This window comes from Rhineura floridana, chromosome 12, assembly GCF_030035675.1.
Source record: "Rhineura floridana isolate rRhiFlo1 chromosome 12, rRhiFlo1.hap2, whole genome shotgun sequence".
NCBI lineage: Eukaryota > Metazoa > Chordata > Lepidosauria > Squamata > Rhineuridae > Rhineura > Rhineura floridana.
The window spans coordinates 26,440,589-26,464,667 of NC_084491.1; the positions used below are offsets into that span (position 1 = coordinate 26,440,589).

Sequence of the window (24,079 nt, forward strand, 5' to 3'; positions counted from 1 at the left end):
TGAAAGTAAGTCTCTAGCCCTCCTAGAAACAAAGTTATACAGCAAAATGTGCAGGTTCCCTTCTAAGTGATTTTTGTGAAATGAGCCAGCCTGGCTGCACCTGCTTGTCAGTGTTGTTAGCCAATGAATGAAGTCAGAGCTGTAATTGATAAGTGAGTTGTCTGGATACCAGGCAATAGGAATCCCTGAAGTCCTAAAGAACTGCTGTTTTGCCTTCCCTTTGAGTACACTTTCCCTCTTCTGACTTTTTTCTTGTTTAGTCCTTGGAATCGCCACAGTTTGCCCTTCCTTTTCCCCTAGCAACCAGGATGCATTGCCTCTCTGCTGGGTTCACCTGAGATTAGGTGGTTCCTAGAAGTTGTTTTCTGCAAATACTACTACACAATAAGCGTGGGTGAATGTTAAAGAATCTCCCTCCTCAAAAAAGACAAATGTGAAAACCTTACAAAGAGGTTTAGGCATGTATCCTGCTTTGCAGGAGTTAAAGACCAGGGGCTTATTAAGAATTCATGGTATACCTAATGTACTATATATATATACTATATATGTCTACTCAGAAGTAATTATTTTTGTGTTTACCAGAGGCTTACTTCCAGGTAAGTGAGTATAAGATGGCAGCCTAGGCTTTGGTTTAGGGTTGGCATTGGGGAAAAACAAGGTTCGTGTGCCTTTAACAGCTGTGTGGCAGGCAGAAATTCAACAGGTCAAGTATTCTCTAGTATGGAAATACAAATATGAGAAAAATTTCACCATGACTACTCTCTAATTATGTGTTCAGCCACGCCCCCATGGCAGCCAGTTTGTGACTGATGCCCCCAGCCTCTTCTCAAAATTTGAAATGTGACCTCCATTCCCAAAAGGTTGGAGACCCCTGTTCTAAATAGTAGATTTAAGACATTTAAAAAACCTATATAGAAAATAAAAACAATTAAAAATTATTATAAAATCAGAAAACCACCTTAAAATGTCTGCTGAAATTACAGATGGGATCTGCATTTCAATGTTGGTTTGATTTTTGCTCTGTTGAACTTTCTTCCGGTACCGCTTTGTAAGGGATCAATGTTTGCTATTTGCGATAAATACAGATTTGGTTTTTTCCCCTCAAAAATATTGTTTTTTTCTTAGATGTTTTAAAAATATTGCCATTTCCCTCAAAATATCAATATTGATATTGATATTTTGAGGTGATTTCTTTAAAAAAAATCCACTTAAGCTGTGGAAAACTGCTAGGAAAAAACCCAATCTACGAGGACAAAAAAAGAGAATAAATAGGAAATCTGGTGTCAAGTTCAAATTTTGCAAAATTTGAGCACATCCCTAGCTGAATACACAATTTGTTATGCCCCTGAAGTTCAGCAAGGAGGGTGCTTGTCTAATCTTGGGAGGGAGTTCTGTGGGCCCACAACGCAATGCATAGCTTCAAATAGTTATGAACCATGCATCTCAGTCATGGGGGACCACTAGCAGAAACTTCCCAAAGTTCTCAGTGATAGGGCAGGAGTATACGGGATCAGGCAGTCCTAGAGATATCCTAGACCCAAGTTGTTAAGGGCCTTGTTAATAACAAAAGAACCTTGAACTTGGCCCGGTAACATATGGGCAGTCAGTGCAAACTGTTGAACATCAGATCTATGTACAGGTGGTCGTCTGTCCCCTCAACAGTTTAGCCACAGCATTGTGCACCAGATTTAACATTATTACATCACAAGACATACATACAACAGTGAAGTCCTTGTGCTTACTGAATTGCTAAACCCCCTAAACAGTTAACAGTTATAATTTTTCAGAAGAAATGAAAGTGTTTGGAAGGCCAGACTTAATGGCAGAGTGCATACTTCACACACATAAAGTCCCCATCCCCAACATCTCCAATTAAAGGAGATCAGGTAGAAGATGCCGGAAGAGGCCTACTGCTCAAGACCCCAAAGAGCTACTGCCCTTCACAGATTTAACCATGAATGGAGGACCTGTGGTCTTCCTGATGTTTCTGGCCTACCACTCTGTCATCCTAGACCATTGGCCATGCTGGCTGGGGCTGATGGGAGATGAAGTCTGGCAATATCTGGAGGGTGGAGGCCACAAGTTCCCCATCCTAGATTAGACAACACTGGGCTAGATGAATCATTGGGCTGATTCAGTATAAGGCAACTTCTTATGTTACTCTGTGTTCATATCACATAACCCCTCCAGGATTTTAATCAGACGTCTTGCCATTTCAGGTATGGCCTTGAAGCATTAGGATGGGAGCGAGGAAACTTTGGTGCTCCAGATGCTGCTGAACCAAAGCTCCCACCAGCCCTAGGGAGCATGGCTGATGGCCAGGGATGATGGATGTTTGCAGTGGAGAGGCAAAGTTATCCACAGCTAGGGATGAGGGAAAAATTCGATCCTGGTCCCATTGAAAGCCAAATCTACCAAGTTTGCACTTTCTGAAAAAATATGAGGACCGAAATGCAGCCACTCTTCAAAATTCATACTTATCTGGATTTTGCAATGCACTTCGCCAACCAAACATTTACGAAGATGCATGTAATAGGGGAAAGTGTTCATAAAAATGAGTATATTAGCAAAAGCAACATACAAAAATGCATTATTGCTTGCAAAAATGAGTGCATTACTCAAAACTGCATACAAAGTGTGTTTATTAGGAGAAAGTTGCACTAAAATGCTGAAGAATTTTCATGAGCGTTTTTCCCCACCCAAAATTGCACATTCCTGCAGAAACTTGGAGAACTAAATTTCAGACTGGAAAAAAAAAAGAGAAACTGAGAGAACTGAAATTGATAGATCTTTTCATCCCTACCCAAAGCTTCATTAGGACCTAAAATGCAGGACCAGACTAGACACAATGACGAACAGCGAGCAATTACGTGAATGGAGTTTTAATAAGTAATTAGCAGATGCAGTGGGAGCAAGCCAGGTCCAGGCTCTGGTACTGGGATAGGGGTTTTTAACCCTTTGCTCCGTTGTGGTTCCAACTGAGGTTTGCACATGCCACAAACATCAAAGGGGGGCCTCACATTTACCCCAATGGGACCTTCCCATCTCCAGTGCAAATGGCAGTCACAGAAGGGGTATGATTTGGAATGGAACCATAGCAAGAGTGAAAGTGTTAAAGCTCCCTATCCTAATCTCAGGGTCCTGATCTGGATTGCTCTCACCCTCCCATGTTATTTACTTAAAAATAAGCCCATTCACTCAGTTTCAAATTGTGCGAATTGTGTCCTGTCTAGCTTGGTCCTCCTCTGTTATTTAAATAAGTTTCCAAAGGAAACCAGAAGCCACAAGAGAAGAAATCCAAGATCACTATAGAATCCATCTGGCTATTCTGTTGACATTTTCTCTCAATGTGTGGCTTTGGTTCATTTTCCCATATGAGGCTGGTATGATCTGACCTAGGTCACACCCACACCATACATTGAAAGCAAATGGCTTCCCCAAAAGAATCATGGGAACTATACTTTGCCAACACACACAGAGCTACAATTCTCAGCACCCTTAACAAACTACAGTTCCCAGCAGTCTTTGGGGGAAATCATGCACTTGAAATGTATAGTGTGGATGTAACCCTAGAATGCAAAAGTTCTGCTGTTAGCCCTGCAGACTTCCTAGCAAGTAAAAGGGTGGTTCATCTTTCTGAAGGTTAGCAAGGAAGCCAAAAATGTACTATCTCTTTGTCCAACCTCTGGGCCTATAGACCCCAATCTACACTTATTTAAGACAAGGGTAACTAACCTGGTGCCTTCCAGATTTTTCAGACTAGAACTCCCATCATCCTCAGCCAATGTGGCCAATGGAAAGGGATGATGGGAATTGCAGTCCAACAACTTCTTTCAACAAGCCTTTTAAGTGGAGACCTTAGCCTAGTCTCTGTCTGTGTTGGAATGGCTTTTTAAGATGTCTTTAACGTGTTTTTTTTTAAAAGATTTTTTAAGATGTTTTATTGTTTAAGATGTTTTAAGGTGTTTTAAGTGTTTTGTCCCTTGTTTGCCATCCTGACCTCCTTCTGGAATAGAAATTTAATTAATATTAACAACAACTTCTGGAGAGTGCCACATTGGCTATTTTCAAAAATGACCCCAGCTATAAATAGAATGGCCACTTATGCATTGCTTAAAAAAAAACTGGAAATACATCACCAAAAGAAAGGGGGGAAATGTGCATAAAATTTGCATATGCTAATTTATATGAATGTATTGACATTTAGAAATAATTACAATGATTTAAATAGGATTGCAGGACACTTATGATCTCATCATAGTAGGAAAGACTATGACTAAAGGACCTATGTGTCTGCTGAGTCAGCTGTCCAGAAGTTGTGGTTGCACAACTGGACCAAGACAGGGATTTAAAATAGAGGACTGTTCTCTGCAAAGTAGGTCATGTGGCCATCTGAGCTATAAATGAAAGTACTAGGTGCTAAGAGGGGGGCTGGACTATCAGGGTGTTGTGGTTGGAGAGGAGCAAGGGAAGATCTCCATGCAGCAGGGATGAGTAGAAGGTAGGAAGGGCCATAGCTGAGTGGCAGATCATCTGCCTTTCATGCAAAAGGTCCCAGGTTCAATTCCTGACACCTCCAGGTAGGGCTGAGAGAGACTTCTGCCTGAACCCCTGGAGAGCTGCTGCTGGTCAGTTTAGACAGTACTGTTCTAGATGGCTCAATGGTCTAACTCAGCATAAGGCAGTGTCCTATGTTCCTATCAGGACCTACTGGTAGATCTCAGGCTGATGTGCAGTAGATCAGCAAGGATTTCCCAACTGTTTAAACAACAGCAACAACAAGATACTCCACTGTCGGTTAGGCTGCTGTAATAGGGGGGAAAAAACACCTTGGGGCAACCAGGAATGGATGTGTGCATGGAAGGATTGTGTGCATGGAACTCATCCTGTCTGCTCAAATCCCTGCGCTCAGCAGTTTTCCAGAGGCACCGTGCTCTCTAATGCCTTTTCCACCTAGCTCCTGTTGTCTGCCCTCCTCTGATTGATCAATATATATTTATTTTTATTTATTTTAGTTATTAAATTTACAACCCACCCTTCCTCCCAGTAGAAGATTGATTGATGTATCTGTTTAGCAGTGCTGGGAACTGTAGGACTCTGCAGGAATATCCCTAACAACAAATCACTAAAAGCAGTGTGCCATTTATTTGTTATCAGGTGAAAAATCATATTGCTTCTTGGAAATAAAGTGAACCCCTTAACGGGATGTCATGATACAGGAATTCCTCATTCAACCCACTTTTGAATTTGTAGCAATGCAGTCTGTTAATTCTGCTATCAGGGAAAGATAAAGATAAAAAGTTTAACACAAGTGCCAAAAGAGTCAAGCACAAGAGTTTCCTCTGGCATCTTAAAGACCAACAGATGTATTGCAACATAAGTTTTCATGGACCTCTTCCATCAAATGCATACCAAGAAGAGATTATTAAAGTGGGCTATAACATTTAAAAAACAAAAGGAAACAAGACCTTCTCTCAGATGCATCAATAAAACTATTTTTGAAATATGGCGCACTACCAAAAAGGCCAGAAAGGAATCGGAATGAATGCAAAAGGCACTTTAAACACTTTGGATCTTCTTCATGCTACTATGTTACAACCAACTTTGGGTATCAGTGACGGGCAAGCCAGTGTGGTGTAGTGGTTAGAGTGTTGGACTAGGACCTGGGGTGGAGGCAGGGTTCAGCTCCCCAACTCAGTCATGAAGCTCAAGGGCTGACCTTGGGCCAGTCAGCGACTCTCAGCCTAATCTACCTCACAGGATTGTTGGAAGGATAAAATGAGGAGGAGGAGAACAGTGTACGCCACCTTGACTTCCATAGAGGAAAAAATGGGATATAAATGTAGTAGTAGTAGTAATAATAATATCAGAACTCTTCCCTATTATAGCACTACTGTACAAGATTGTAATGCAAAACATTTTCTTCTACCAATCAGGTCAGGTGTCAACATCTAGCATATTAGGGTAGCTACTGGGGCCGCTGGTCCCCAACAGGACTCATGGGCACTGAACCCAGCCCTGCACATTCCACATGGGGTCGCTGGGTCTGCAAACCTCCGTTTTAAAATTCCCCAAATGTCCCAAAATGATGCCATGCTGGGTGCTCTGGGGCATTATGAGAAACTGAAAAATTCCAGCCCCCCACCCAAGTGCTGCTGACTGGTAAGTCTGAAGAGGTCCACCCAGAGGTCATATTGCCTAGGGTGCCTTCAGTCCTGGAGCTGGCCTTTCTATCAATGGAAGGAATACAAGAACACACCATTGTTATTTTCGTAATAAGTTGTGTGTTTTTTTTCTTTAAAAGAAACAAGGGAGAAAACCTCACAGTTCCACCCCACACTTGAAACCCAAACTGACTCCCCTGACCCTTGTCGGAGACAGCTGCCTTCCTCCGCATTCCAGCCAAAAATAATAACAGAAGAGAGCAGTTTGGAGGAGAGTTAATCTAATCTTCATTGCTTCAGTTTTAAAATATCCTGCTCGGTTTAGGGTTTCTTGTTACATGGAGGGATATGTTTTTAGTGAGATAGGTTTTAGCATAAAGGTCCTTCATGGAAGCTTCATGTAACCAGATACCAAGGAAAGCCAGCTCTGCAGCAGTCCAAACAACACACACACAGAGAAAGAGACAGACAGACAGGCATCTCCACAAGGCTACACTTTGCAAGCAAACTCTGCTGAAGCTGAACTCGCGACAGCCGTAATTATGTTAATGCCACTGCAAAACTATTTATAAATTGTGTTTCATTGTAGAAACCTGCAAAATGAGCTGACGTGTCAGCAGCTCCCCAATTTTCCCAGCAGATTTTTTTAAATTTCTGAACTTTAGAGAGGAGGGGGGAAGGAGACATACCTCCATAATTACGTATTTAAAAAGAGACTACTCTGATGCATTTTAAGGCAGTGAGCCCAGATTTTCTAGCTGCTGTTCTGCATGGAAGAGACTGGAAATTTTATTCTTTTAGAGAAAAGAGTTTAGAAGACATTTCAGGGATGTGAAATGAAATTTACACACACACACTCTAAGGATTGCCGGAGGATGTTCAGCCCTTGTTTAAGTAAATTGAACTGATTCCCACCTCCTGAACAAGTCGACCAATCATAATAAAATTATACTTCAGTTTTTGCACTTTTTCTGAATTTTGCAATATCTTTCAGCTCAAAAGGTATCTAAGTGTATATTTTAGGTTAAGTGCTTATAAAAAGATAGTCTCACGTTTTATATACCCTGCCGATCACTGTGCTCTATAGAAGAGGGCCTCTTGCAGATACCATCTTATCAGGAGTCCTTTAGCATGGCAGCACTTACTCTCTGGCACTCCCCCCCCGAGGGGGGGTGGAGGCTAGGATCTGCCAGTTTCATATCAAACAGGCACCATCTCCATGATCTTTTCAGGACCTACTGAAACCTTTCCTTTTCAACAAGCCTTTTAAGGAGCTGATTTTTTAAAATACCAGCCTGTATATGTATTCCACTTGAAAAAAAATTAAGCATACGTTTATATTGTTCATTGGGGTGTTTCTTGGGAATGGCAAATAAAAATGGAACCTTTGACTTAAAATGCATTTTAAAATGTGAATGTTTCTTCTTTTAAAACAAGAATCACAAATTTATGCAGAAACAGGATGGAGTGGACTTATGAAAATATGCTAAACACACATAGAGCAAGAACAGACTGATCATTCCATTCCTAACAGACACACACAATATTACAAAATGTATTGGTGATGATCCCCAAAATGCACAAATGATCAAAAGGGCAAACTTTGATATTAATTTAAACCATACCTTTCTGTCTTAAGATATTGTCTACTTTATAGCAACAATGATTCATTAAAACATGAAAGAACAACATAGGTAAGGAGGGGATATAGCACTTTCTGAAACCATCTCTCTTCCTTTGCCTCCCATCTGGGTAACCGCAGTCAAGCCATTGTCTACCTTGTCCACCCCCTGCCCCGAGTCCCAACAGTCTATCCATGGCTGTTGCTTCCCCAACACCTCAGGGTTGAGATCTGGTGTTTCTAGCCTAGCATGGGAAGCTGCCCTATACTGAGTCAAACATTGGTCCATCTACCTCAGTACTGTCTACACTGACTGGCAGCAGCTGTCCAAGTTAGGGTTGTAAGAAGGCATTGTTTTCCTTTCCACCCTGTATTTGTTGCATGCAGCACTGTTTCCATCCCGCTGCAGTTCATCTTCCGCCAAAAACTATGTTACTCATTTCTCTGTCTGCTGTGGCAAAATGACATAATTTATGTAATTATGCTGCTGTTATGTTGTTCCATCTCATTCATTTCAGTGCGAAGGAAACACAATGCAAATGCTGGGGGCGTCGTCGTAATCAGTTGCATATCATTTGTGGACTGAAACCAACAACCTCAAATACCAATCATATTTGCTGGATATATTTCCATCCTTTACATGGGACAAATAAGCAAACACGAGCAATTTCTGCTTCCATTTTCATCAGAAATCTCCAACATCCCTATTCCAGGTTTTCAGACAGGGGGCATTTCCAGCCCTATGCCAAGGATTGAATCTGGGACCTTCTACATACAAGACAGATGCTCTACCGCTGAGCTACAGCTCTGCCTCATGTGCCGCTACTAGGATCCATTTATCTCTTGCCATACAGACAAGGACTTCTCCCTCTTTTGTCCTGTTATTCCCACATAGCAGAAACTGCACAGGGCAATATAAATAAATAAATAAATAATCCCTGTATCTTCATTACTCAGCGAATGGAGTGGTACTGTCAGAGCAGGATGTTGGGGCAGAAGTCCAGGATCCCCACTCAACAATATGACCAGGAGGGTCCCCCATCTGCAGCACGGCTGGCTGACCACACTTTTGAAGTAATACTCATTACCATCTAAAGAGGGTGCTATTGCACCCAAAATCTAAAATAGCCTAACTGCATCACTGATCACAGTAAAAAAAAAACAGTACAGTAATAGCTTACACAGATCATACTTCAGGAAATGCTTTTACCATCAGCTGTATCTCCTGATAAAAACACCACCAAAGGTTCTATTCAGCTACAAGTTATCAAGTGATGTTGGCTGATTTCACAGATGTGCACAAGACAGCCCTGGAGAGAGAAAAGGTCACTTGTCTAACACTGTAGCTCAAAGACCATCTCCTGCAAACAACTGCTCTACGCAGCCACCATCTCTGATCATCCCCCTTGCTTATGCCACAGATGGGGAGCCCGTGGCCCTCCAGCTGATGTTGAACTTTGACTCCCATCAGCCCCAGCCAGCATGGCCAATAGTTAGGGATAGGGATGGGTGAGAATTTTGATTCAGTTTGCATTTCAAGCAGAATTTATCAAATTTGCAATTTCTGAAACAATGAGAGAACTGAAACAGAGTGTTCCATTTATTAGAATTTTGGGATGCAGTTGGCCAACAAAACAACATTTACAAAAATGCATACATTAGGGGAAAGTATGCATAAAAATGAATACATGAATGAAAATAACATTCAAAAAAGCATGAAAGGATGAGAAATGGCTTGCAAAAATGTGTACCTTTGTCAAAACTGGCTCCAAAAATGTGTTTATTTGGAGAAAGTCGCACTAAAATGGTGGAGAATTTTCATGAGGATTTTTTTTTTAAAAAAATTCACAGATCGCTATAGAAATGTAGAGAACTGAATTTAACATTGGAAAAATGAGAAATTGAGAGAACCGAAACAGACAGATCTTGCCATCCTTAGTTAGGGATGACGTGAGTCATAGTCCTGCAACCTCCAGACAGGTTCCCCACCCCTAGCCTACTTAAACTGCCCAAGCTGAATCAACTGGGCGGGGGGGGAGTTTTCCTTGTGAATATTTTGTTTTGGGTTGCAATACTATGCACATAAGAATTTGAGGAGCACATTGCTAAGAACATAAAAACCAACAACAAAAAATTCTATAAATACATTCAAAGCAGGAGACCATCTAGGGAGACAATTGGACCCTTGGATGATAAGGGAGTCAAAGGTGTACTAAAGAACGATAAGGAGATTGCAGAGAAGCTAAATGAATTCTTTGCATCTGTCTTCACAGTGAAAGATATAGGGCAGATCCCTGAACCTGAACTAACATTTGCAGGAAGGGATTCTGAGGAACTGAGACAAATAGTGGTAACGAGAGAGGAAGTTCTAAGCTTAATGGACAATATAAAAACTGACAAATCACCGGGCCCGGATGGCATCCACCCGAGAGTTCTCAAAGAACTCAAAGGTGAAATTGCTGATCTGCTAACTAAAATATGTAACTTGTCCCTTGGGTCCTCCTCCGTGCCTGAGGACTGGAAAGTGGCAAATGTAACGCCAATCTTCAAAAAGGGATCCAGAGGGGATCCTGGAAATTACAGGCCAGTTAGCTTAACTTCTGTCCCTGGAAAACTGGTAGAAAGTATTATTAAAGCTAGATTAACTAAGCACATAGAAGAACAAGCCTTGCTGAAGCAGAGCCAGCATGGCTTCTGCAAGGGAAAGTCCTGTCTCAGTAACCCATTAGAATTCTTTGAGAGTGTCAACAAGCATATAGATAGAGGTGATCCAGTGGACATAGTGTACTTAGACTTTCAAAAAGCGTTTGACAAGGTACCTCACCAAAGGCTTCTGAGGAAGCTTAGCAGTCATGGAATAAGAGGAGAGGTCCTCTTGTGGATAAGAAATTGGTTAAGAAGCAGAAAGCAGAGAGTAGGAATAAACGGACAGTTCTCCCAATGGAGGGCTGTAGAAAGTGGAGTCCCTCAAGGATCGGTATTGGGACCTGTACTTTTCAACTTGTTCATTAATGACCTAGAATTAGGAGTGAGCAGTGAAGTGGCCAAGTTTGCTGATGACACTAAATTGTTCAGGGTTGTTAAAACAAAAAGGGATTGCGAAGAGCTCCAAAAAGACCTCTCCAAACTGAGTGAATGGGCAGAAAAATGGCAAATGCAATTCAATATAAACAAGTGTAAAATTATGCATATTGGAGCAAAAAATCTTAATTTCACATATACGCTCATGGGGTCTGAACTGGCGGTGACCGACCAGGAGAGAGACCTCGGGGTTGTAGTGGACAGCACGATGAAAATGTCGACCCAGTGTGCGGCAGCTGTGAAAAAGGCAAATTCCATGCTAGCGATAATTAGGAAAGGTATTGAAAATAAAACAGCCGATATCATAATGCCATTGTATAAATCTATGGTGCGGCCGCATTTGGAATACTGTGTACAGTTCTGGTCGCCTCATCTCAAAAAGGATATTATAGAGTTGGAAAAGGTTCAGAAGAGGGCAACCAGAATGATCAAGGGGATGGAACGACTCCCTTACGAGGAAAGGTTGCAGCATTTGGGGCTTTTTAGTTTAGAGAAAAGGCGGGTCAGAGGAGACATGATAGAAGTGTATAAAATTATGCATGGCATTGAGAAAGTGGATAGAGAAAAGTTCTTCTCCCTCTCTCATAATACTAGAACTCGTGGACATTCAAAGAAGCTGAATGTTGGAAGATTCAGGACAGACAAAAGGAAGTACTTCTTTACTCAGCGCATAGTTAAACTATGGAATTTGCTCCCACAAGATGCAGTAATGGCCACCAGCTTGGACGGCTTTAAAAGAAGATTAGACAAATTCATGGAGGACAGGGCTATCAATGGCTACTAGCCATGATGGCTGTGCTCTGCCACCCTAGTCAGAGGCAGCATGCTTCTGAAAACCAGTTGCCGGAAGCCTCAGGAGGGGAGAGAGTTCTTGCACTCGGGTCCTGCTTGCGGGCTTCCCCCAGGCACCTGGTTGGCCACTGTGAGAACAGGATGCTGGACTAGATGGGCCACTGGCCTGATCCAGCAGGCTCTTCTTATGTTCTTATGTTCTTATTAGCCCCACCCTTTAGGTTCAGATTCCAACAGATCAACAACTTCCACAGTTTCACTTTTAAGTCCTCCTCAACTCCACTCCCCATAAATCAATCAGGCAGTTTGTTCTTAAGCACAAACTTTGGCTACACCAAGAGGCAGAGCATCAGCCCTGTCTGCAGCATTGCTGCGGCTGTGTTCTCTGTGAATAAGCAGCCTAGAATCAGAAAAAGTTCTGAAAAGCTTCCTGAACAACCTCAACAACAAAATCACAAATCCTGACATTACAAATCCTAAATACTTATGTAGCAAACTCATTCCCCTATCCATGCAGAAGAAGAAGCTGTCAGCAGACATGAGGAAAACCCAAAGTTTGAGAAGAAAACAAACCATGGGGTTTTGACCCCCCCCTCATGAAGACTGAGCATGCTCAGTGGACACAGAATGTTGACTGTTGGCAAATGGAACATTGGAGGGAGGTGGAATGGAACACCCTGGAAAGGGCAAGGCTGGCTGGCACCCTGACCAGGAGCATTCCACATTATTTATTTTATTTCTTTATTATTTTATTTATACCCCGCCCTTCCTTCCAGCAGGAGCCCAGGGCAGCAAACAAAACACTAAAAACACTTTAAAACATCATAAAAAGACCTTAAAATACATTGAAACAAAACAATGTTAAAAACATTAAAAAAAACCTTTGAAAACATCTTTTTAAAAAGGGTTAAAGATATTAAAAGACATATTAAAAGCAATTCTAACACAGACACAGACTGGGACGTGACAACATTTCATTGCAGGACTTATCTGCATTAAGTTAAATCCAGACACATAAACTTCATTCTCCGAAGGGGAAGGTGAGGAAGATGAATTTAGCTAGCTAAGGCAGGTCATTCAATCTTGCAGAGACACTTCAATGGTGGCTAGTTTCTGCACAGAAATATCACATACCAAGCCTTGCCTGGGATGCCCCTCCTTACCAATCACAGGCGTGGGGAGGCTAGCCCAACTACGGGTTTGAGGCTAAGCCTCAACTCAAACATTAAGGGTGGTATTTCATGTTAGTTTACTCAGAGTAGACCCAGTGAAGTTAATACACATGACTCGCTTAGGTTCATTAATTTCAGTGGGTCTACTCTGCATAGGACTCGGTTGACTATACCCCTAAGCCTCTGGAAGAGTACCCTGCACAGTGATGGCCAGACACACTAGAAAGTGGCATCCTGGTTGATGTGAACATGAATGTGATGCAGAGGGAGGAAGGTGCAAGTGCTGTTGCAAGAAAGAAGCAAAGGATAATACTGTGGTACAAATGGGAAGAGGAGAGAGCAAGGACTAGAGCACACAGTTCAAAAATGCAATCTCAGCTTGGAATAGATCATGTGGGGCCTCTAATTTTTTTTTAATTTAAAAGCAAACAAATACAAAACCCATGAACAGAGAGCTTCTCATCCCCCTCTAGTGGCTACTTCCTACAGAATTGCTAGGAAGACGGTACTGGCAGTTGCAGTTGTGAATGGATTGCTCCGTTATTATGTAGATGATGTTTAGTGTCTGTGTAGAAATGTCACATATCTACTGCTACCCTTGACTTCCACTGTTTTACTTTTTCCCCTCTGCAGGCATCCATGGCATTTGGATGCACATGTCTGTAAACCGCCCAGAGAGCTTTGGTGATGGGGCAGCATATAAATACAATAAATAAATAAATAAATTACACACTTTTCCCTCAACAAAGATGAAAACCTTGGACACGTGATGTAGGTCCAAGGATGGGAAACTTGTGGCCTCCTGGATGTTGCTGGACTACAGCTCCCAGCATCCCTGACCATCAGCTCTGCTGTCTGGAGCTGGTGGGAGTTGGAGTCCAAAAGCAACCGGAGGGACATAGATTCCCATAGAGCCTTTGCTCTAGCCTATGAAAGCATCTGCCAGGCTCTAAGGGGGCACAGTTGCTTTCTTTATCAACATAGCCCTACATTCAGGTGCAGAAAAGAGGAGGCAGAATTAATCGAGGGGCTGGAGCAACTGCCTTGTGAGAAAAGATGCCGACATCTATCCCAGTCGGCATCTGTGCTGGAATTGCTTTTTAAGATTTTTTGAAAGTTGTTTTTTCAAAGACATTTTAATATGTTTTTAAATCTTTTGTTTTCAAGATGTTTTAAAGTGCTTTTAGTGTTTTTGTTTGCCACCCTGGGCTCCTTCTGGGAGGAAGGGCAGGATACAAATTTAATAATAAATAAGCAAATACTTTTGGGGGATTTTGAGTTTAAAAGGAAGTCAACAGGGACATGACACAGGTATATAAAGTGGCTCACAGTGTAGGGAAAGCGGGTAGCAGTTTTCCTCCCTCTCTCATAGTACTATCATCCAATAACGCTGAATGGTAAGGGGCTTTAAGAGCAGACAAAAGAAATACCTGATGAAACGTCTCTCCCGATATGAACCTACCTGTACACTGCACTCAACATCGAAGGCCCTCCTCCGGGTGCCTACTCACAGAGACGCCTGGAAGTCGACTACAAGAAAGAGGGCCTTCTCGGTGGTGGCCCCCGAACTATAGAACACCCTTCCTGACGAGGTTCGCCTGGCGCCTACATTACTATCGTTTTGGCACCAGGTGAAAACCTTCCTCTTTGCCCAGGCATTTTAATGTTTTAATGTTTAATATTTTTAACACTCAATATATTAATATTTTAGTATGTGTATTTGATGCTTTAACAGACAGTGATATGATACATCCTTTTGTAACTTGATGACCAGTTGGTTTTATTATATGTGAAGTGTTTTTATTTGATGTACACCGCCCAGACAGCTTTGCTATGGGCGGTATAAAAGTTGAATTAAATAAATAAAGTTCTTCTTCCTGCAGCAGAGTTGACTTTAAACTATGGAATTTGGTCTCAGAGGATGTGGTGAGCAGTAGCCACCAACTTGGGCACCTTTAAAAGGGGAATTAGCCTTATCCTTGTTGTCTAGCAATGGCTACTTGTCATGATGGCTGTGTGCATTGCCACCGGTACTGGAAAACAACAGCAGGAGGGGGCTCTTGTGCACATGTTCTGCTTGTAGGCTTCTCACAGGTATCTGTCTGGACACTATGGGAGACAGGTTACTGGACTGGATAGGCCTTCGATCAGATCCAGCTGGACCTTTCAATGTTCTCCTTTTCTTCCTCGACCTTGAATGCCATCCAGGTCTTCCCAAGGTGCAACGGAACTGAATCCTCCCCCCCCCCGCAAACACATGCCTAGAGGAGACAGATATGCTTTAGGATCTGTGCAGGGTGGGCTACATGAACCACAAAAAGCTTCTCCATTGTCCCATAAGTATGAGGATGTAGGCCATGAAGCCTCAGGGCTATATTCTGTCTCAACTGTCAGAGGTAGTACTGAGTGCCAACTGCCGGAAATGACAAGAGGGCAGAGAGCTGTTGCACTCAGGTCATGCTTTCAGGCTTCCCACTGGCATCTGATTGACAACTGGGAGAACAGGATGCTGGACTAAATGGACTTTGGTTGATCAGCAAGGCTCACCTCATGTTAAGCTTAAGCCATATTAAGGTACTGTAGTTAAGGACAGCAAAAGGCATGGGGAGGGGAGGGGAGGGGAGGGGGAAGGGAAGAGATCACAACTCAGCTTACACATTCCTCTCATAGTGGCCTACACCTCCATGATGCCACAACTTAACGATAAAGCACATGCTTTGCACGGTAAGTGAGCCAAGATTCAGCCCTTGACATCTTCAGTTAAAAGGGATCAGAGGTGCCCGGACATCTGTTAAATGTTGGGCTAGATGAACCAGTACTCCTAACTCAGAGCAAGGCAGAAGGTTGTGACAAATGCTAGCTGTACTCAGAGTAAATCCATTGAAATTAATAAGGCATGGGAAACTTGAGTCCATCGATTTCAATGGGACTACTCTGAAAAGGAGTTAGTTGGCTGCAGCCCAGTGTCACAAGCTTCATATCAGAGTTTGTTTTTAAAAAAGAGGAACATAAACACACAGCCTTGTTATCTCACTGGCTCAAGGCATAAACTTCACTACTATAGAACTAAATGTTTCTGGTAGTGACCCAAAAGAATAGGCAAACTGCAAGCGTCCGATTTCTACTGGAGGTATGTTTTTTGTATTAAAAACTTTTCTTCTAAAAATGTGAGAGGATAGTTTCAAGTTGTGAAGAATGAAGTCAACACTTCAGAGTTAGGAAGCCTAGCGCTGGAGTACACTATCCAACCTTATTTTGTGCCTCTAAGGAAGAATCTGACATTGAATTCTGTTGCCACGCACAGAGAGAGAGAGAGAGAGAGAGAGAGAGAGAGAGAGAGAGATGTTTCTTTCCAAAATAACTCCACAATCAGGCTAAGTTATGTCAGTCACAAACCACTCATATTACAGTTTATTCTGATTGCAACTATGAAGTGATGTGGCTGCATAGCTAACATTTTTTGGCAGAGAATGGGCGGTGAGGTGGAGGGGGAGGAAGGTAGAAAGATGCAAGCAGGGATGGTAGGAACAGATTCCAATATGCTGTATGAAGTGATTGCAAGTCTCTCTCCTGCTGCTGGTGTACATGCATAAGAAACACAAATACTGTTTCTTAAACGTGCCTGTAATCAGGTTAATATAAATGGACAGCTACAAAGGAAGGTGTATTTGCAGCTGCCTTTCAGCCTCCCTGCAGTTTTCTCACCTGTTACTAGGTGCATTTTATCCAAAATAGATTTTAGTTCTCCACCCACCATTTTGTGGACTTTCTCTAGCTCAGTGGTTCCCAAACTTCTCTCCCCCCACCCCACAAACCACTTGAATATTGCCAATGGTCTTAGTGGACCACTTAATGATTTTTCTCTGCCTGCTGTAGTGATTGTAATGCGCCGTGCTCAATGCTGTATAATTTAAATTGTATTTTTATTGCTTCTTTTATCTCCTACACATTGTACTGCATAGAATTCAAATTGAAATACAATAAAAAATGTAAGAAGCAATTAAAACAGAATTAAAATCTATATGAATATTTAATGCAGTCATGCCACAGACCACCTGAATGAAGCTCACAGGCCACTGTTGGTCCATGGAGTGCAGTTTGGGAATCCCTCCTCTAGCTCACAAGGACTCTTTAACCCAATTCTTCTGGTCCTACATCGGCAGCATCCCTCCTCCTTTCCTTCACTTGACCCACCCTCTTCTCTAGTCCCTATTGAAACTGACAGACGGAGGGATAATCCAGGTCAGTTTCACTGGTGTGGTTTACAACCCTGCTGCACATATACAATGGAGAGGCAAATCAGGTACATTAACTTGACCTCCTTAGAGGACAAGCAGGCTATAAATGTAGTAGTAGTTTTTAAAAAACCAACATACATGTCATACCGTTTTCAGGGTTCAGATACCACAGAAGTATGTATCTTTCTAGTTTTAAAAGGTGACTCTTAAACTCTTCCTGTCCTACAAATTGAATGCAAATCTTTGTTTCCATAAGGACTAATACATACATTTTCAGGACCCTTGGAGGAGAAATTTATGTTAAACGTGGGTCAGCCCATAACACCTCAATATCAGTTTCCATTGCTCCCCAGAATTCTATAAACATGGGATGAGGGGGATAAGAGAAAATGGCCCGCAACTTCTTTGCAAGGGGAATATGTCGTATAGTAGTTAGAGCATCAGACTAAGACCGGGAGGTGAGGGATCAAATCCCCCACCTGACCATAAAGCTCACTGGGTGCCCTTGGGCCCATGACTGACTCTCAGCCTAGCCTACCTCACAGGGTTGTTGAGAGGATAATATGGAGGAGACAGCCACATAGGCCACCTTGAAGTCCTTGGAGGAAAGGTGGGATGTAACTGTAGTAGCAAAATCAACAGGGTACAGAAGTTCACCATTGAAAGCCAGAACTCCAAGGACCCAACTATGAGTTCTATTCAAAACATGTAAAGCAAAACCTCACTAGCCGCCTCTTCCAGAGAAAAGGAGTTGCTTTCAAGAGGAGATGCTCAGGATTAGATTTTCTTGGAGTCGGGATGCTCCTCTGTTGTTGTTCAGGCAGTAGCATAGTGGCAAATTCAGAAGTGCAGGGTCCCTTCATGATAGTCACAGCTACACCCCTTCTAAGATTATACAACCTAATATTATAGAATAACCTGGTCAGCTTTGAATACTGCCTTCTGCTTCTCTATCCCTGCTAATGCCTTCTCCCACAAAAACAGACATCCATAGGATCTAATCAACCTGAAAGGGGAGTGTGTTAACTACTGAGAAGAGTGGCTTCTCAGTGACCGACTCACCTCCTTTCACCCTGATTGGCTCCAATCAGCAGGAAAGGACAAGGAAGCATGTTAGAAGACTCTTCTCAGTGGCTAATACACTCCCCTTTCACGCTGATTGGCTCATAGGATGCTGGAGACATAGGGATCCTGCTGAGACCCTACTCCCAAAAAACTAAAGAGTCTAAGATCCCTTGAGATCCTGGACAACTACACCCCTATGCTCAGGTAACTCTGGGGAATGCTGTACGCATGGCTGGTGCGGGATAAATACTGATAACAATCAGAAATTCATCAGGCCCTAACAAGACTTCAAAATGTATGTAAGTTTGCCTCCACAGATATCCACTGGGGACCATTTAAAGACCAACACAGAGATGCCAAGAGAGAGCATCAGTGTGATATAGCAACTGAAGTGCTACACTAAGCTGGGAGACCCTGGTTCAGATCCCAGCTCAGCCAGTTACTGTCTCTTGCCTAACCTACCTCACAGAGCCGTTGTGTAGTTAAAAGAGGAGGGATGAGATATTCAAGTCTGAGTTCTCCGGGGGAAGGGCCACATGAATAGATTTAGCTTTAGATAGATAGATGATAGATGTGTTCCAGTCACCATACCTGGGACATTTCCTTGCAGAAAAGCCCAAGTGTAAAGGGGCAAAATATATCACAGCAAAGACCGGGAAACTCAGTTTAGCTTAAAACCACCTTTGTGGTTGAACCTTGATGTTTCCCCTCTCCAGAGCCCTCCTCCAATAATTTACTCCTCCTTTCTTTGCTCCTTAAGTCAATTTCAAATCCTTTAACCTAGCTCAGCCTTTGCCAACATGGTGCCCTTCAGCAGTTTTCGACTGCAGCTCCCAGCAGCATAACTGTAGTCCAAAACAGCTGGAGGGCACCAGGTTGGCAAAGGCTGGAAAGAGGGAAATAAGGAGGGAGAGGGGAAGAGAGAGTGTTCTGTTATTAGGTGTGTGTGTGTGTTGCAAGTTGTTATTATTACAAGCCAAGTTGTTGGATCTTCTGCTCAGTGGGAACACTGGGGGATAAACACTCTGCAATCCACTCCTTCCATTTCATCACTTGCTTGCTGCAAACCTGTTTGTCCAATTTTATTGCTCCTGAACTCGAAAGGCATTTGCAACTGGGTTCTTCTGGAGTTAATGAAAGGTAGGTTTCAGAGCCTTTGGAAGGGACAGCTACAGTTGAAATGGTTATGACGTGTGCAGGCGGCCAGAGAAATGTAAGGCAAGAAAAGAGAAAGAGCCCTCCCAACACCCGCCACCCACCCACCCACAGGGACCAAGGTCTGTTTCACTCCACAAATCCAGAATCTAACACACAGTGGTGCATTCAACTAAGTCCTACTCACAGCACACCCACTGAAACGTATGAACCTAAGTTAGGCTGCAATCCAATACAGTTCATGGCTACCCAGAAGTAAGCTCCGTTGGATTCCATGGGACTTACTCCCATGTAGACATATTGGATTGCAGCCTCCATTCACTGCAGTGGGTCTACTCTGAGTAGGGCCAGCGTGGAATACTGCCCCTGTTCCCCAAGTACTATTTCCCAAGAGGAGGATGAGGAGATCTAGACCCGGAAGGTAAGTTCACCTCGACCGTCTGATCGCGCCGGGCAAAACTTTAGACGTTTAGGAAATCGTGGCTTTTTTCTTTTCTTTTGTTTAAGTCCTGGCGCGCACCAATGAGATTTCATAATTTACTGCTGTTTTCCCCCAGAACGTGCAAGCCCTGAGTCCCGATTATCTGGGGGCGGGAGAGAGGGAATCCAAGCCACAACAAGCGCAAACCAAGACAAACAGGCGGAGGACGATAGTCGTGGAAGAAACAAAGCAAAACACCGGCACGGATCTCCAAGCCCGATACCGTTCCTTTATTTCTCCTTCCAGGGAATCAAGCGGAGGGAGAAGCCAAGCAGAGGCCAGCGCTCTCTCGGAAGCCCCCTCCTCCAGATCGGAATGCTCACAAGGGGGGGGGATACGTATCTTATTAAGTAATTGTCATCAGATCGGAATGCTCGCCAGAAAACAGTATTTAGGAAGTTATACTAGCCAACAACTGCCTGCTAAATCAACTCGCCTAGACCCCAAAGCATCCCTCGCCGGCTACGTCTAACGACACAGCGCGATCCAACCCGTGTTTACGCCGGTCCCGCCGCGTTCAAAGAGGTTTATTCCCAAGGAACGCAGCCTTGGGTCTTGGAAAGGGAACACGAGCCGGCGATCTCCTAACCGGGTCGTGCGTGTGTTTTTAGGGGAGACGGATAAAAATAGGTGAGGTGGAAGAAAGCTTCTCGGAATTTTAAATATATTGGGGGGGGACTCTCTCTTTTCTTTCTTTCGGGTTTACTAGATCGGCAATCGGCGCCGGGCAGTTCCTGGAGCAACTTGGCTTGGGATGCCGGCCCGGTGGTCCTGTTCGACGCCATCCCGAGCTCCGGAACTCTCCCTCAAGTCGGCGGGCGCGCTTGCGGCACGCGCCTAGACACCCCCGCCGACTTCAAAGGGACTGACTCCCGCCACGTCGCAGCCTCCCCACCAACAGCCGTCGCTCCACAAGAATTCTCCAACCTCCGCCGCCACCCCCGCCCGCTTCCATCCAGTAGGGACAGGTTTTTTGTCTGGTTGTTTAAGCAGGGAAAGTAAAGAACCAGCCCAGAAAAGTGAGTCTCCTTCCGCCGCTCGCTAGAGTGTTTCTTGGTGCCCGGGAACCGGCAGTCCCGAGAGAAGGCGAACCTGCCAAAGTCTGGCTCTCTAGCGCCGGCCCAAGTTCGTCGGTGGCCCTGCTGTTACTGCTGCTGCCGCCACCAGTGGCCATCGCCGTCCGCTTGCCGTCGTGCAACGCTGGGAAGGGAGGGCGGAGAGAGAGAGAGAACGCAGCCTTTCATCTCCCCGCGGGGACAGCAGCAACGCACGTCCCTTTGTCTCTTCTTTGGCAGAGGAAGACGCGAGCAGTGAAGGCAAGCCGGACGCAGCCTGACTCCCAAGCCATTCTTCCCCTGTGCCTGGCAGCCGTCGCCGATTGCCGGGGCCCCTCCCAGTTTGGCCGCCGCGGGGCGCCCCTCCAACAGCAGCGACACCACCAGCCGTCCTCCACCCCACCTGCTCGCTCTCGCGCGCTCTGCCGCCCCCGCTTCTCCAGGCAGGCATCAGCCGCCTGTCCTATCGGGAGAGGCTCTCCCGGAGAGCCCCGGCCGTCCCTGTCCGAAGCCGTGTGTGTGTGTGTGAGAGAGAGCGAGCACTTCAATGGCTGCCCGCAATCGCCGGATCTCCCTTAAACAGGCCGCGGTCAATACGCGATCAGGGACCTTGCGCAGCTGATCTCCGCTCTCCCGCCCCCCTCAAATCCCAATATAAGTGCCAGGGGAGGCGGGTCCCCGATCTTTAGGGACCCAACACCAGAACGAAAACCGGAGACCTCCTCCCATCCCCTTGCCCCTCCGCCAAAATCCTCCCCAAGCCTCCTAAGTAGGCCGCGGGTCTTGCTGGCGACTAAGCGGCTGGCGCCGGCCACCCATCGCGCCCGGTTCGCGGAGGGGCTCCCCTCGGAACTGCGCCTCTCACGGCTCCTCCAGCGAGCCAGCGGCAGTTCCCCGCGCGCTTTGTGGAGTTCTGCTGCAGACCGGCTAAAAAATAAAAATAAAATAATAAATAAAGCCGGCCTTCGCCAAGGTCCCACAAGTTGGACGCCGCCGCGGTCCCTTCAGCGCGCCTCCGTCACTGCCGGCAACCGGAGCCCTCCGAAGAGCTGCAGGCCCTAGGAGGCTCTCCTAACTCTATTTCTTAAGCCAAGCCCTCATCCACCACTCCCGTCCAAAAGTACACCACCCGGGGTCATTCTTCCCTCTCGCACTACCCAAACAGAAGAGGGAGCTCCTACCCCCTTCAGAGCACCCAGCGCTCAGACTCCTGCCGCCCGCCCCCGCCAACGCCTCCAGGAGCCGGGTCTCCAGTTCCACAGCCCCTCTGCCATCCTTTTCCGACGTGGATTCACCCTCACCCCTTCCCCTCAATTTTGCTCTTTTGCCAGCCTCGCCTCCAAAACGCAGCCACGCAGACCTCCCCCCATCTCGCACCTCTCTATCTCCGCCCCCTACAATTCCGGGCGCGTTCCTCTTCCCCCCTCCCCAACCTATCCCACTTCGGCGGGTCTCTCTTTGCCTCCAAAAACACAACCGCGTTCGCTTTTGCGCCTTCAGTAGCTTCAGAAGATCTCCTGCACCCCTTCCCCCCGCCTCTGGAGCCTCAGACCTGCAGCGCAACCCGGAACGACCCCCCATATAATACATCCTCACGAGCCCAGAGCCCTTCCCATCTTTGCGCGCCCGCCCCGACGGCATCACCGCCAAGCCCCTTTTGTCCCCCAACGGCGCCTCTCGTCCACCCCCGTCCGCCTCCATACACACACACACACAAACACGCACACCGCTGCTTCGCTGTCCCGCACGTCAAGGGCTCCAAGCTCAGCCAAAGTCCCTAGCTGGAAAAAGGAGGCGGAGAGGAAAAGAGAAGGAGCGGGGGGGGCGTCCCCCCAGCAGCCCTGCACAGAAAGCCCCGCATGCAACCTGGCCTCCCCCGCTTGCAAGCCTGGCTCGTGGCTGGTGCCTGCCCAGCCAGCTGCAAGAGGAGCTGCTGCTGCCGCCGCCGCCGCCGCCGCTGCGAGCAACAGAGCCCGCTTTGCCCGCCCCTGCGAGTCTGCGACGCGCCGCGACTCGGCTCCCTGAATGACAGCTTACCTGCATGCCAATCTTCATCAGACTGACACCGGCCTGACAGCGCAGCCTATACTCACTGCCTGGCCCTGCCGCGCGTCAGCCCGGCCCCGCCCTCGACGGGCACACCCCCTCCTGCCGCCCGCGCACCGCCCCCAGCCCGGCCCCGAGCGCTGGTGCTCGCCAAGCGAGGCGCGCGCGCCCACACCTGCCAAGTCCTCGTCTTGTCTCCCCCTAGCGGCCTCTCTCTCTGCTTTTTAAGCCGACGCCGCCTTCCTTACCGGAAGAAATCGGGACCATAGGCTTTGAAGGTTGGCTGGCTAGCGAGGCTCTCTAAAACTTTGCGGAAATGAAGGTGCACTTATTCACTCAGAAGGAAATCCCGGGCCCGGCTGAAGGTTCAAGGGTTGACAACTGACCAGCTTCTGTGCCAGGGCTTATTCCCATGTGCAGCAGCTAGACACATTTTGTGCAGTGTCAAAAAAATGTGTACAGTGTGAAACAAGTTTTTTGTGCTGGTGAGCACAAGGGATTTAATAAAGGAGCTAGGCAATTTCTAAAAAAGAAATGGAGAAAAGAAATAGGAAATTAAGATGAATACTGGTTCCTTTCAGATCCTCATAACCTTATATTATGGGACAATTACTTGACTAATTTGGGGCAGGGCAGTGTGCTGGCTGCTTGTGCAGTAGGGAAAAATGCTTAGACTAAACCATGTGCTGTGCAGTGGATCATTGCAAGTGATGGTGCCTGTCTGATAAGGAAGGGGTTCTTGCATGCCGTGAGTCAGCTGCAGGGAAAGGCACAGTGGATTTTATATATGGCTCGTTGGCAACCCCATGTACTTTCACTTAGGACTCAATGTTAAGTCTCAAGACTATTTTTGGGTTCTCTTGAGCCAGTGTGGTGTAGTGGTTAAGGTGTTAGACTACGACCTGGGAGACCAGGGTTCAAATGTCCACACAGCCATGAAGCTCACTGGGTGACCTTGGGCCAGTCACTGCCTCTCAGCCTCAGAGGAAGGCAATGGTAACCCCCCTCTGAATACCGCTTACCATGAAAACCCTCTTGATAGGGTCACCATAACTCAGGATCGACATGAAGGCAGTCCATTTTCATTTTGTATTGCTGTGAGAGGGAACAGGAAAATAACAATCACTCAGTGGTAGCTGTTGTTCATTAAATTGTCAATTACCATTCGTTCCTTTCCACACCAGTGATTAAAAAGGCACCAGTGTTGAG

The 24,079-nt window shown here is 45.5% G+C and overlaps 1 protein-coding gene across 4 annotated transcripts in view; it reads right to left on the bottom strand.

Annotated features, from left to right (window-relative positions):
* Positions 1-22,946, bottom strand: part of PKNOX2 (PBX/knotted 1 homeobox 2) — a 467,254-nt gene extending 444,308 nt beyond the window's left edge. For all 4 annotated transcript variants that reach the window (XM_061592847.1, XM_061592840.1, XM_061592843.1 and 1 more), the window contains exon 1: positions 22,862-22,946. The gene's annotated coding sequence lies outside the window, so the exon portion shown is untranslated. The remainder of the gene's footprint in view (positions 1-22,861) is intronic.
* Between the last annotated feature and the right edge of the window lie 1,133 nt (positions 22,947-24,079).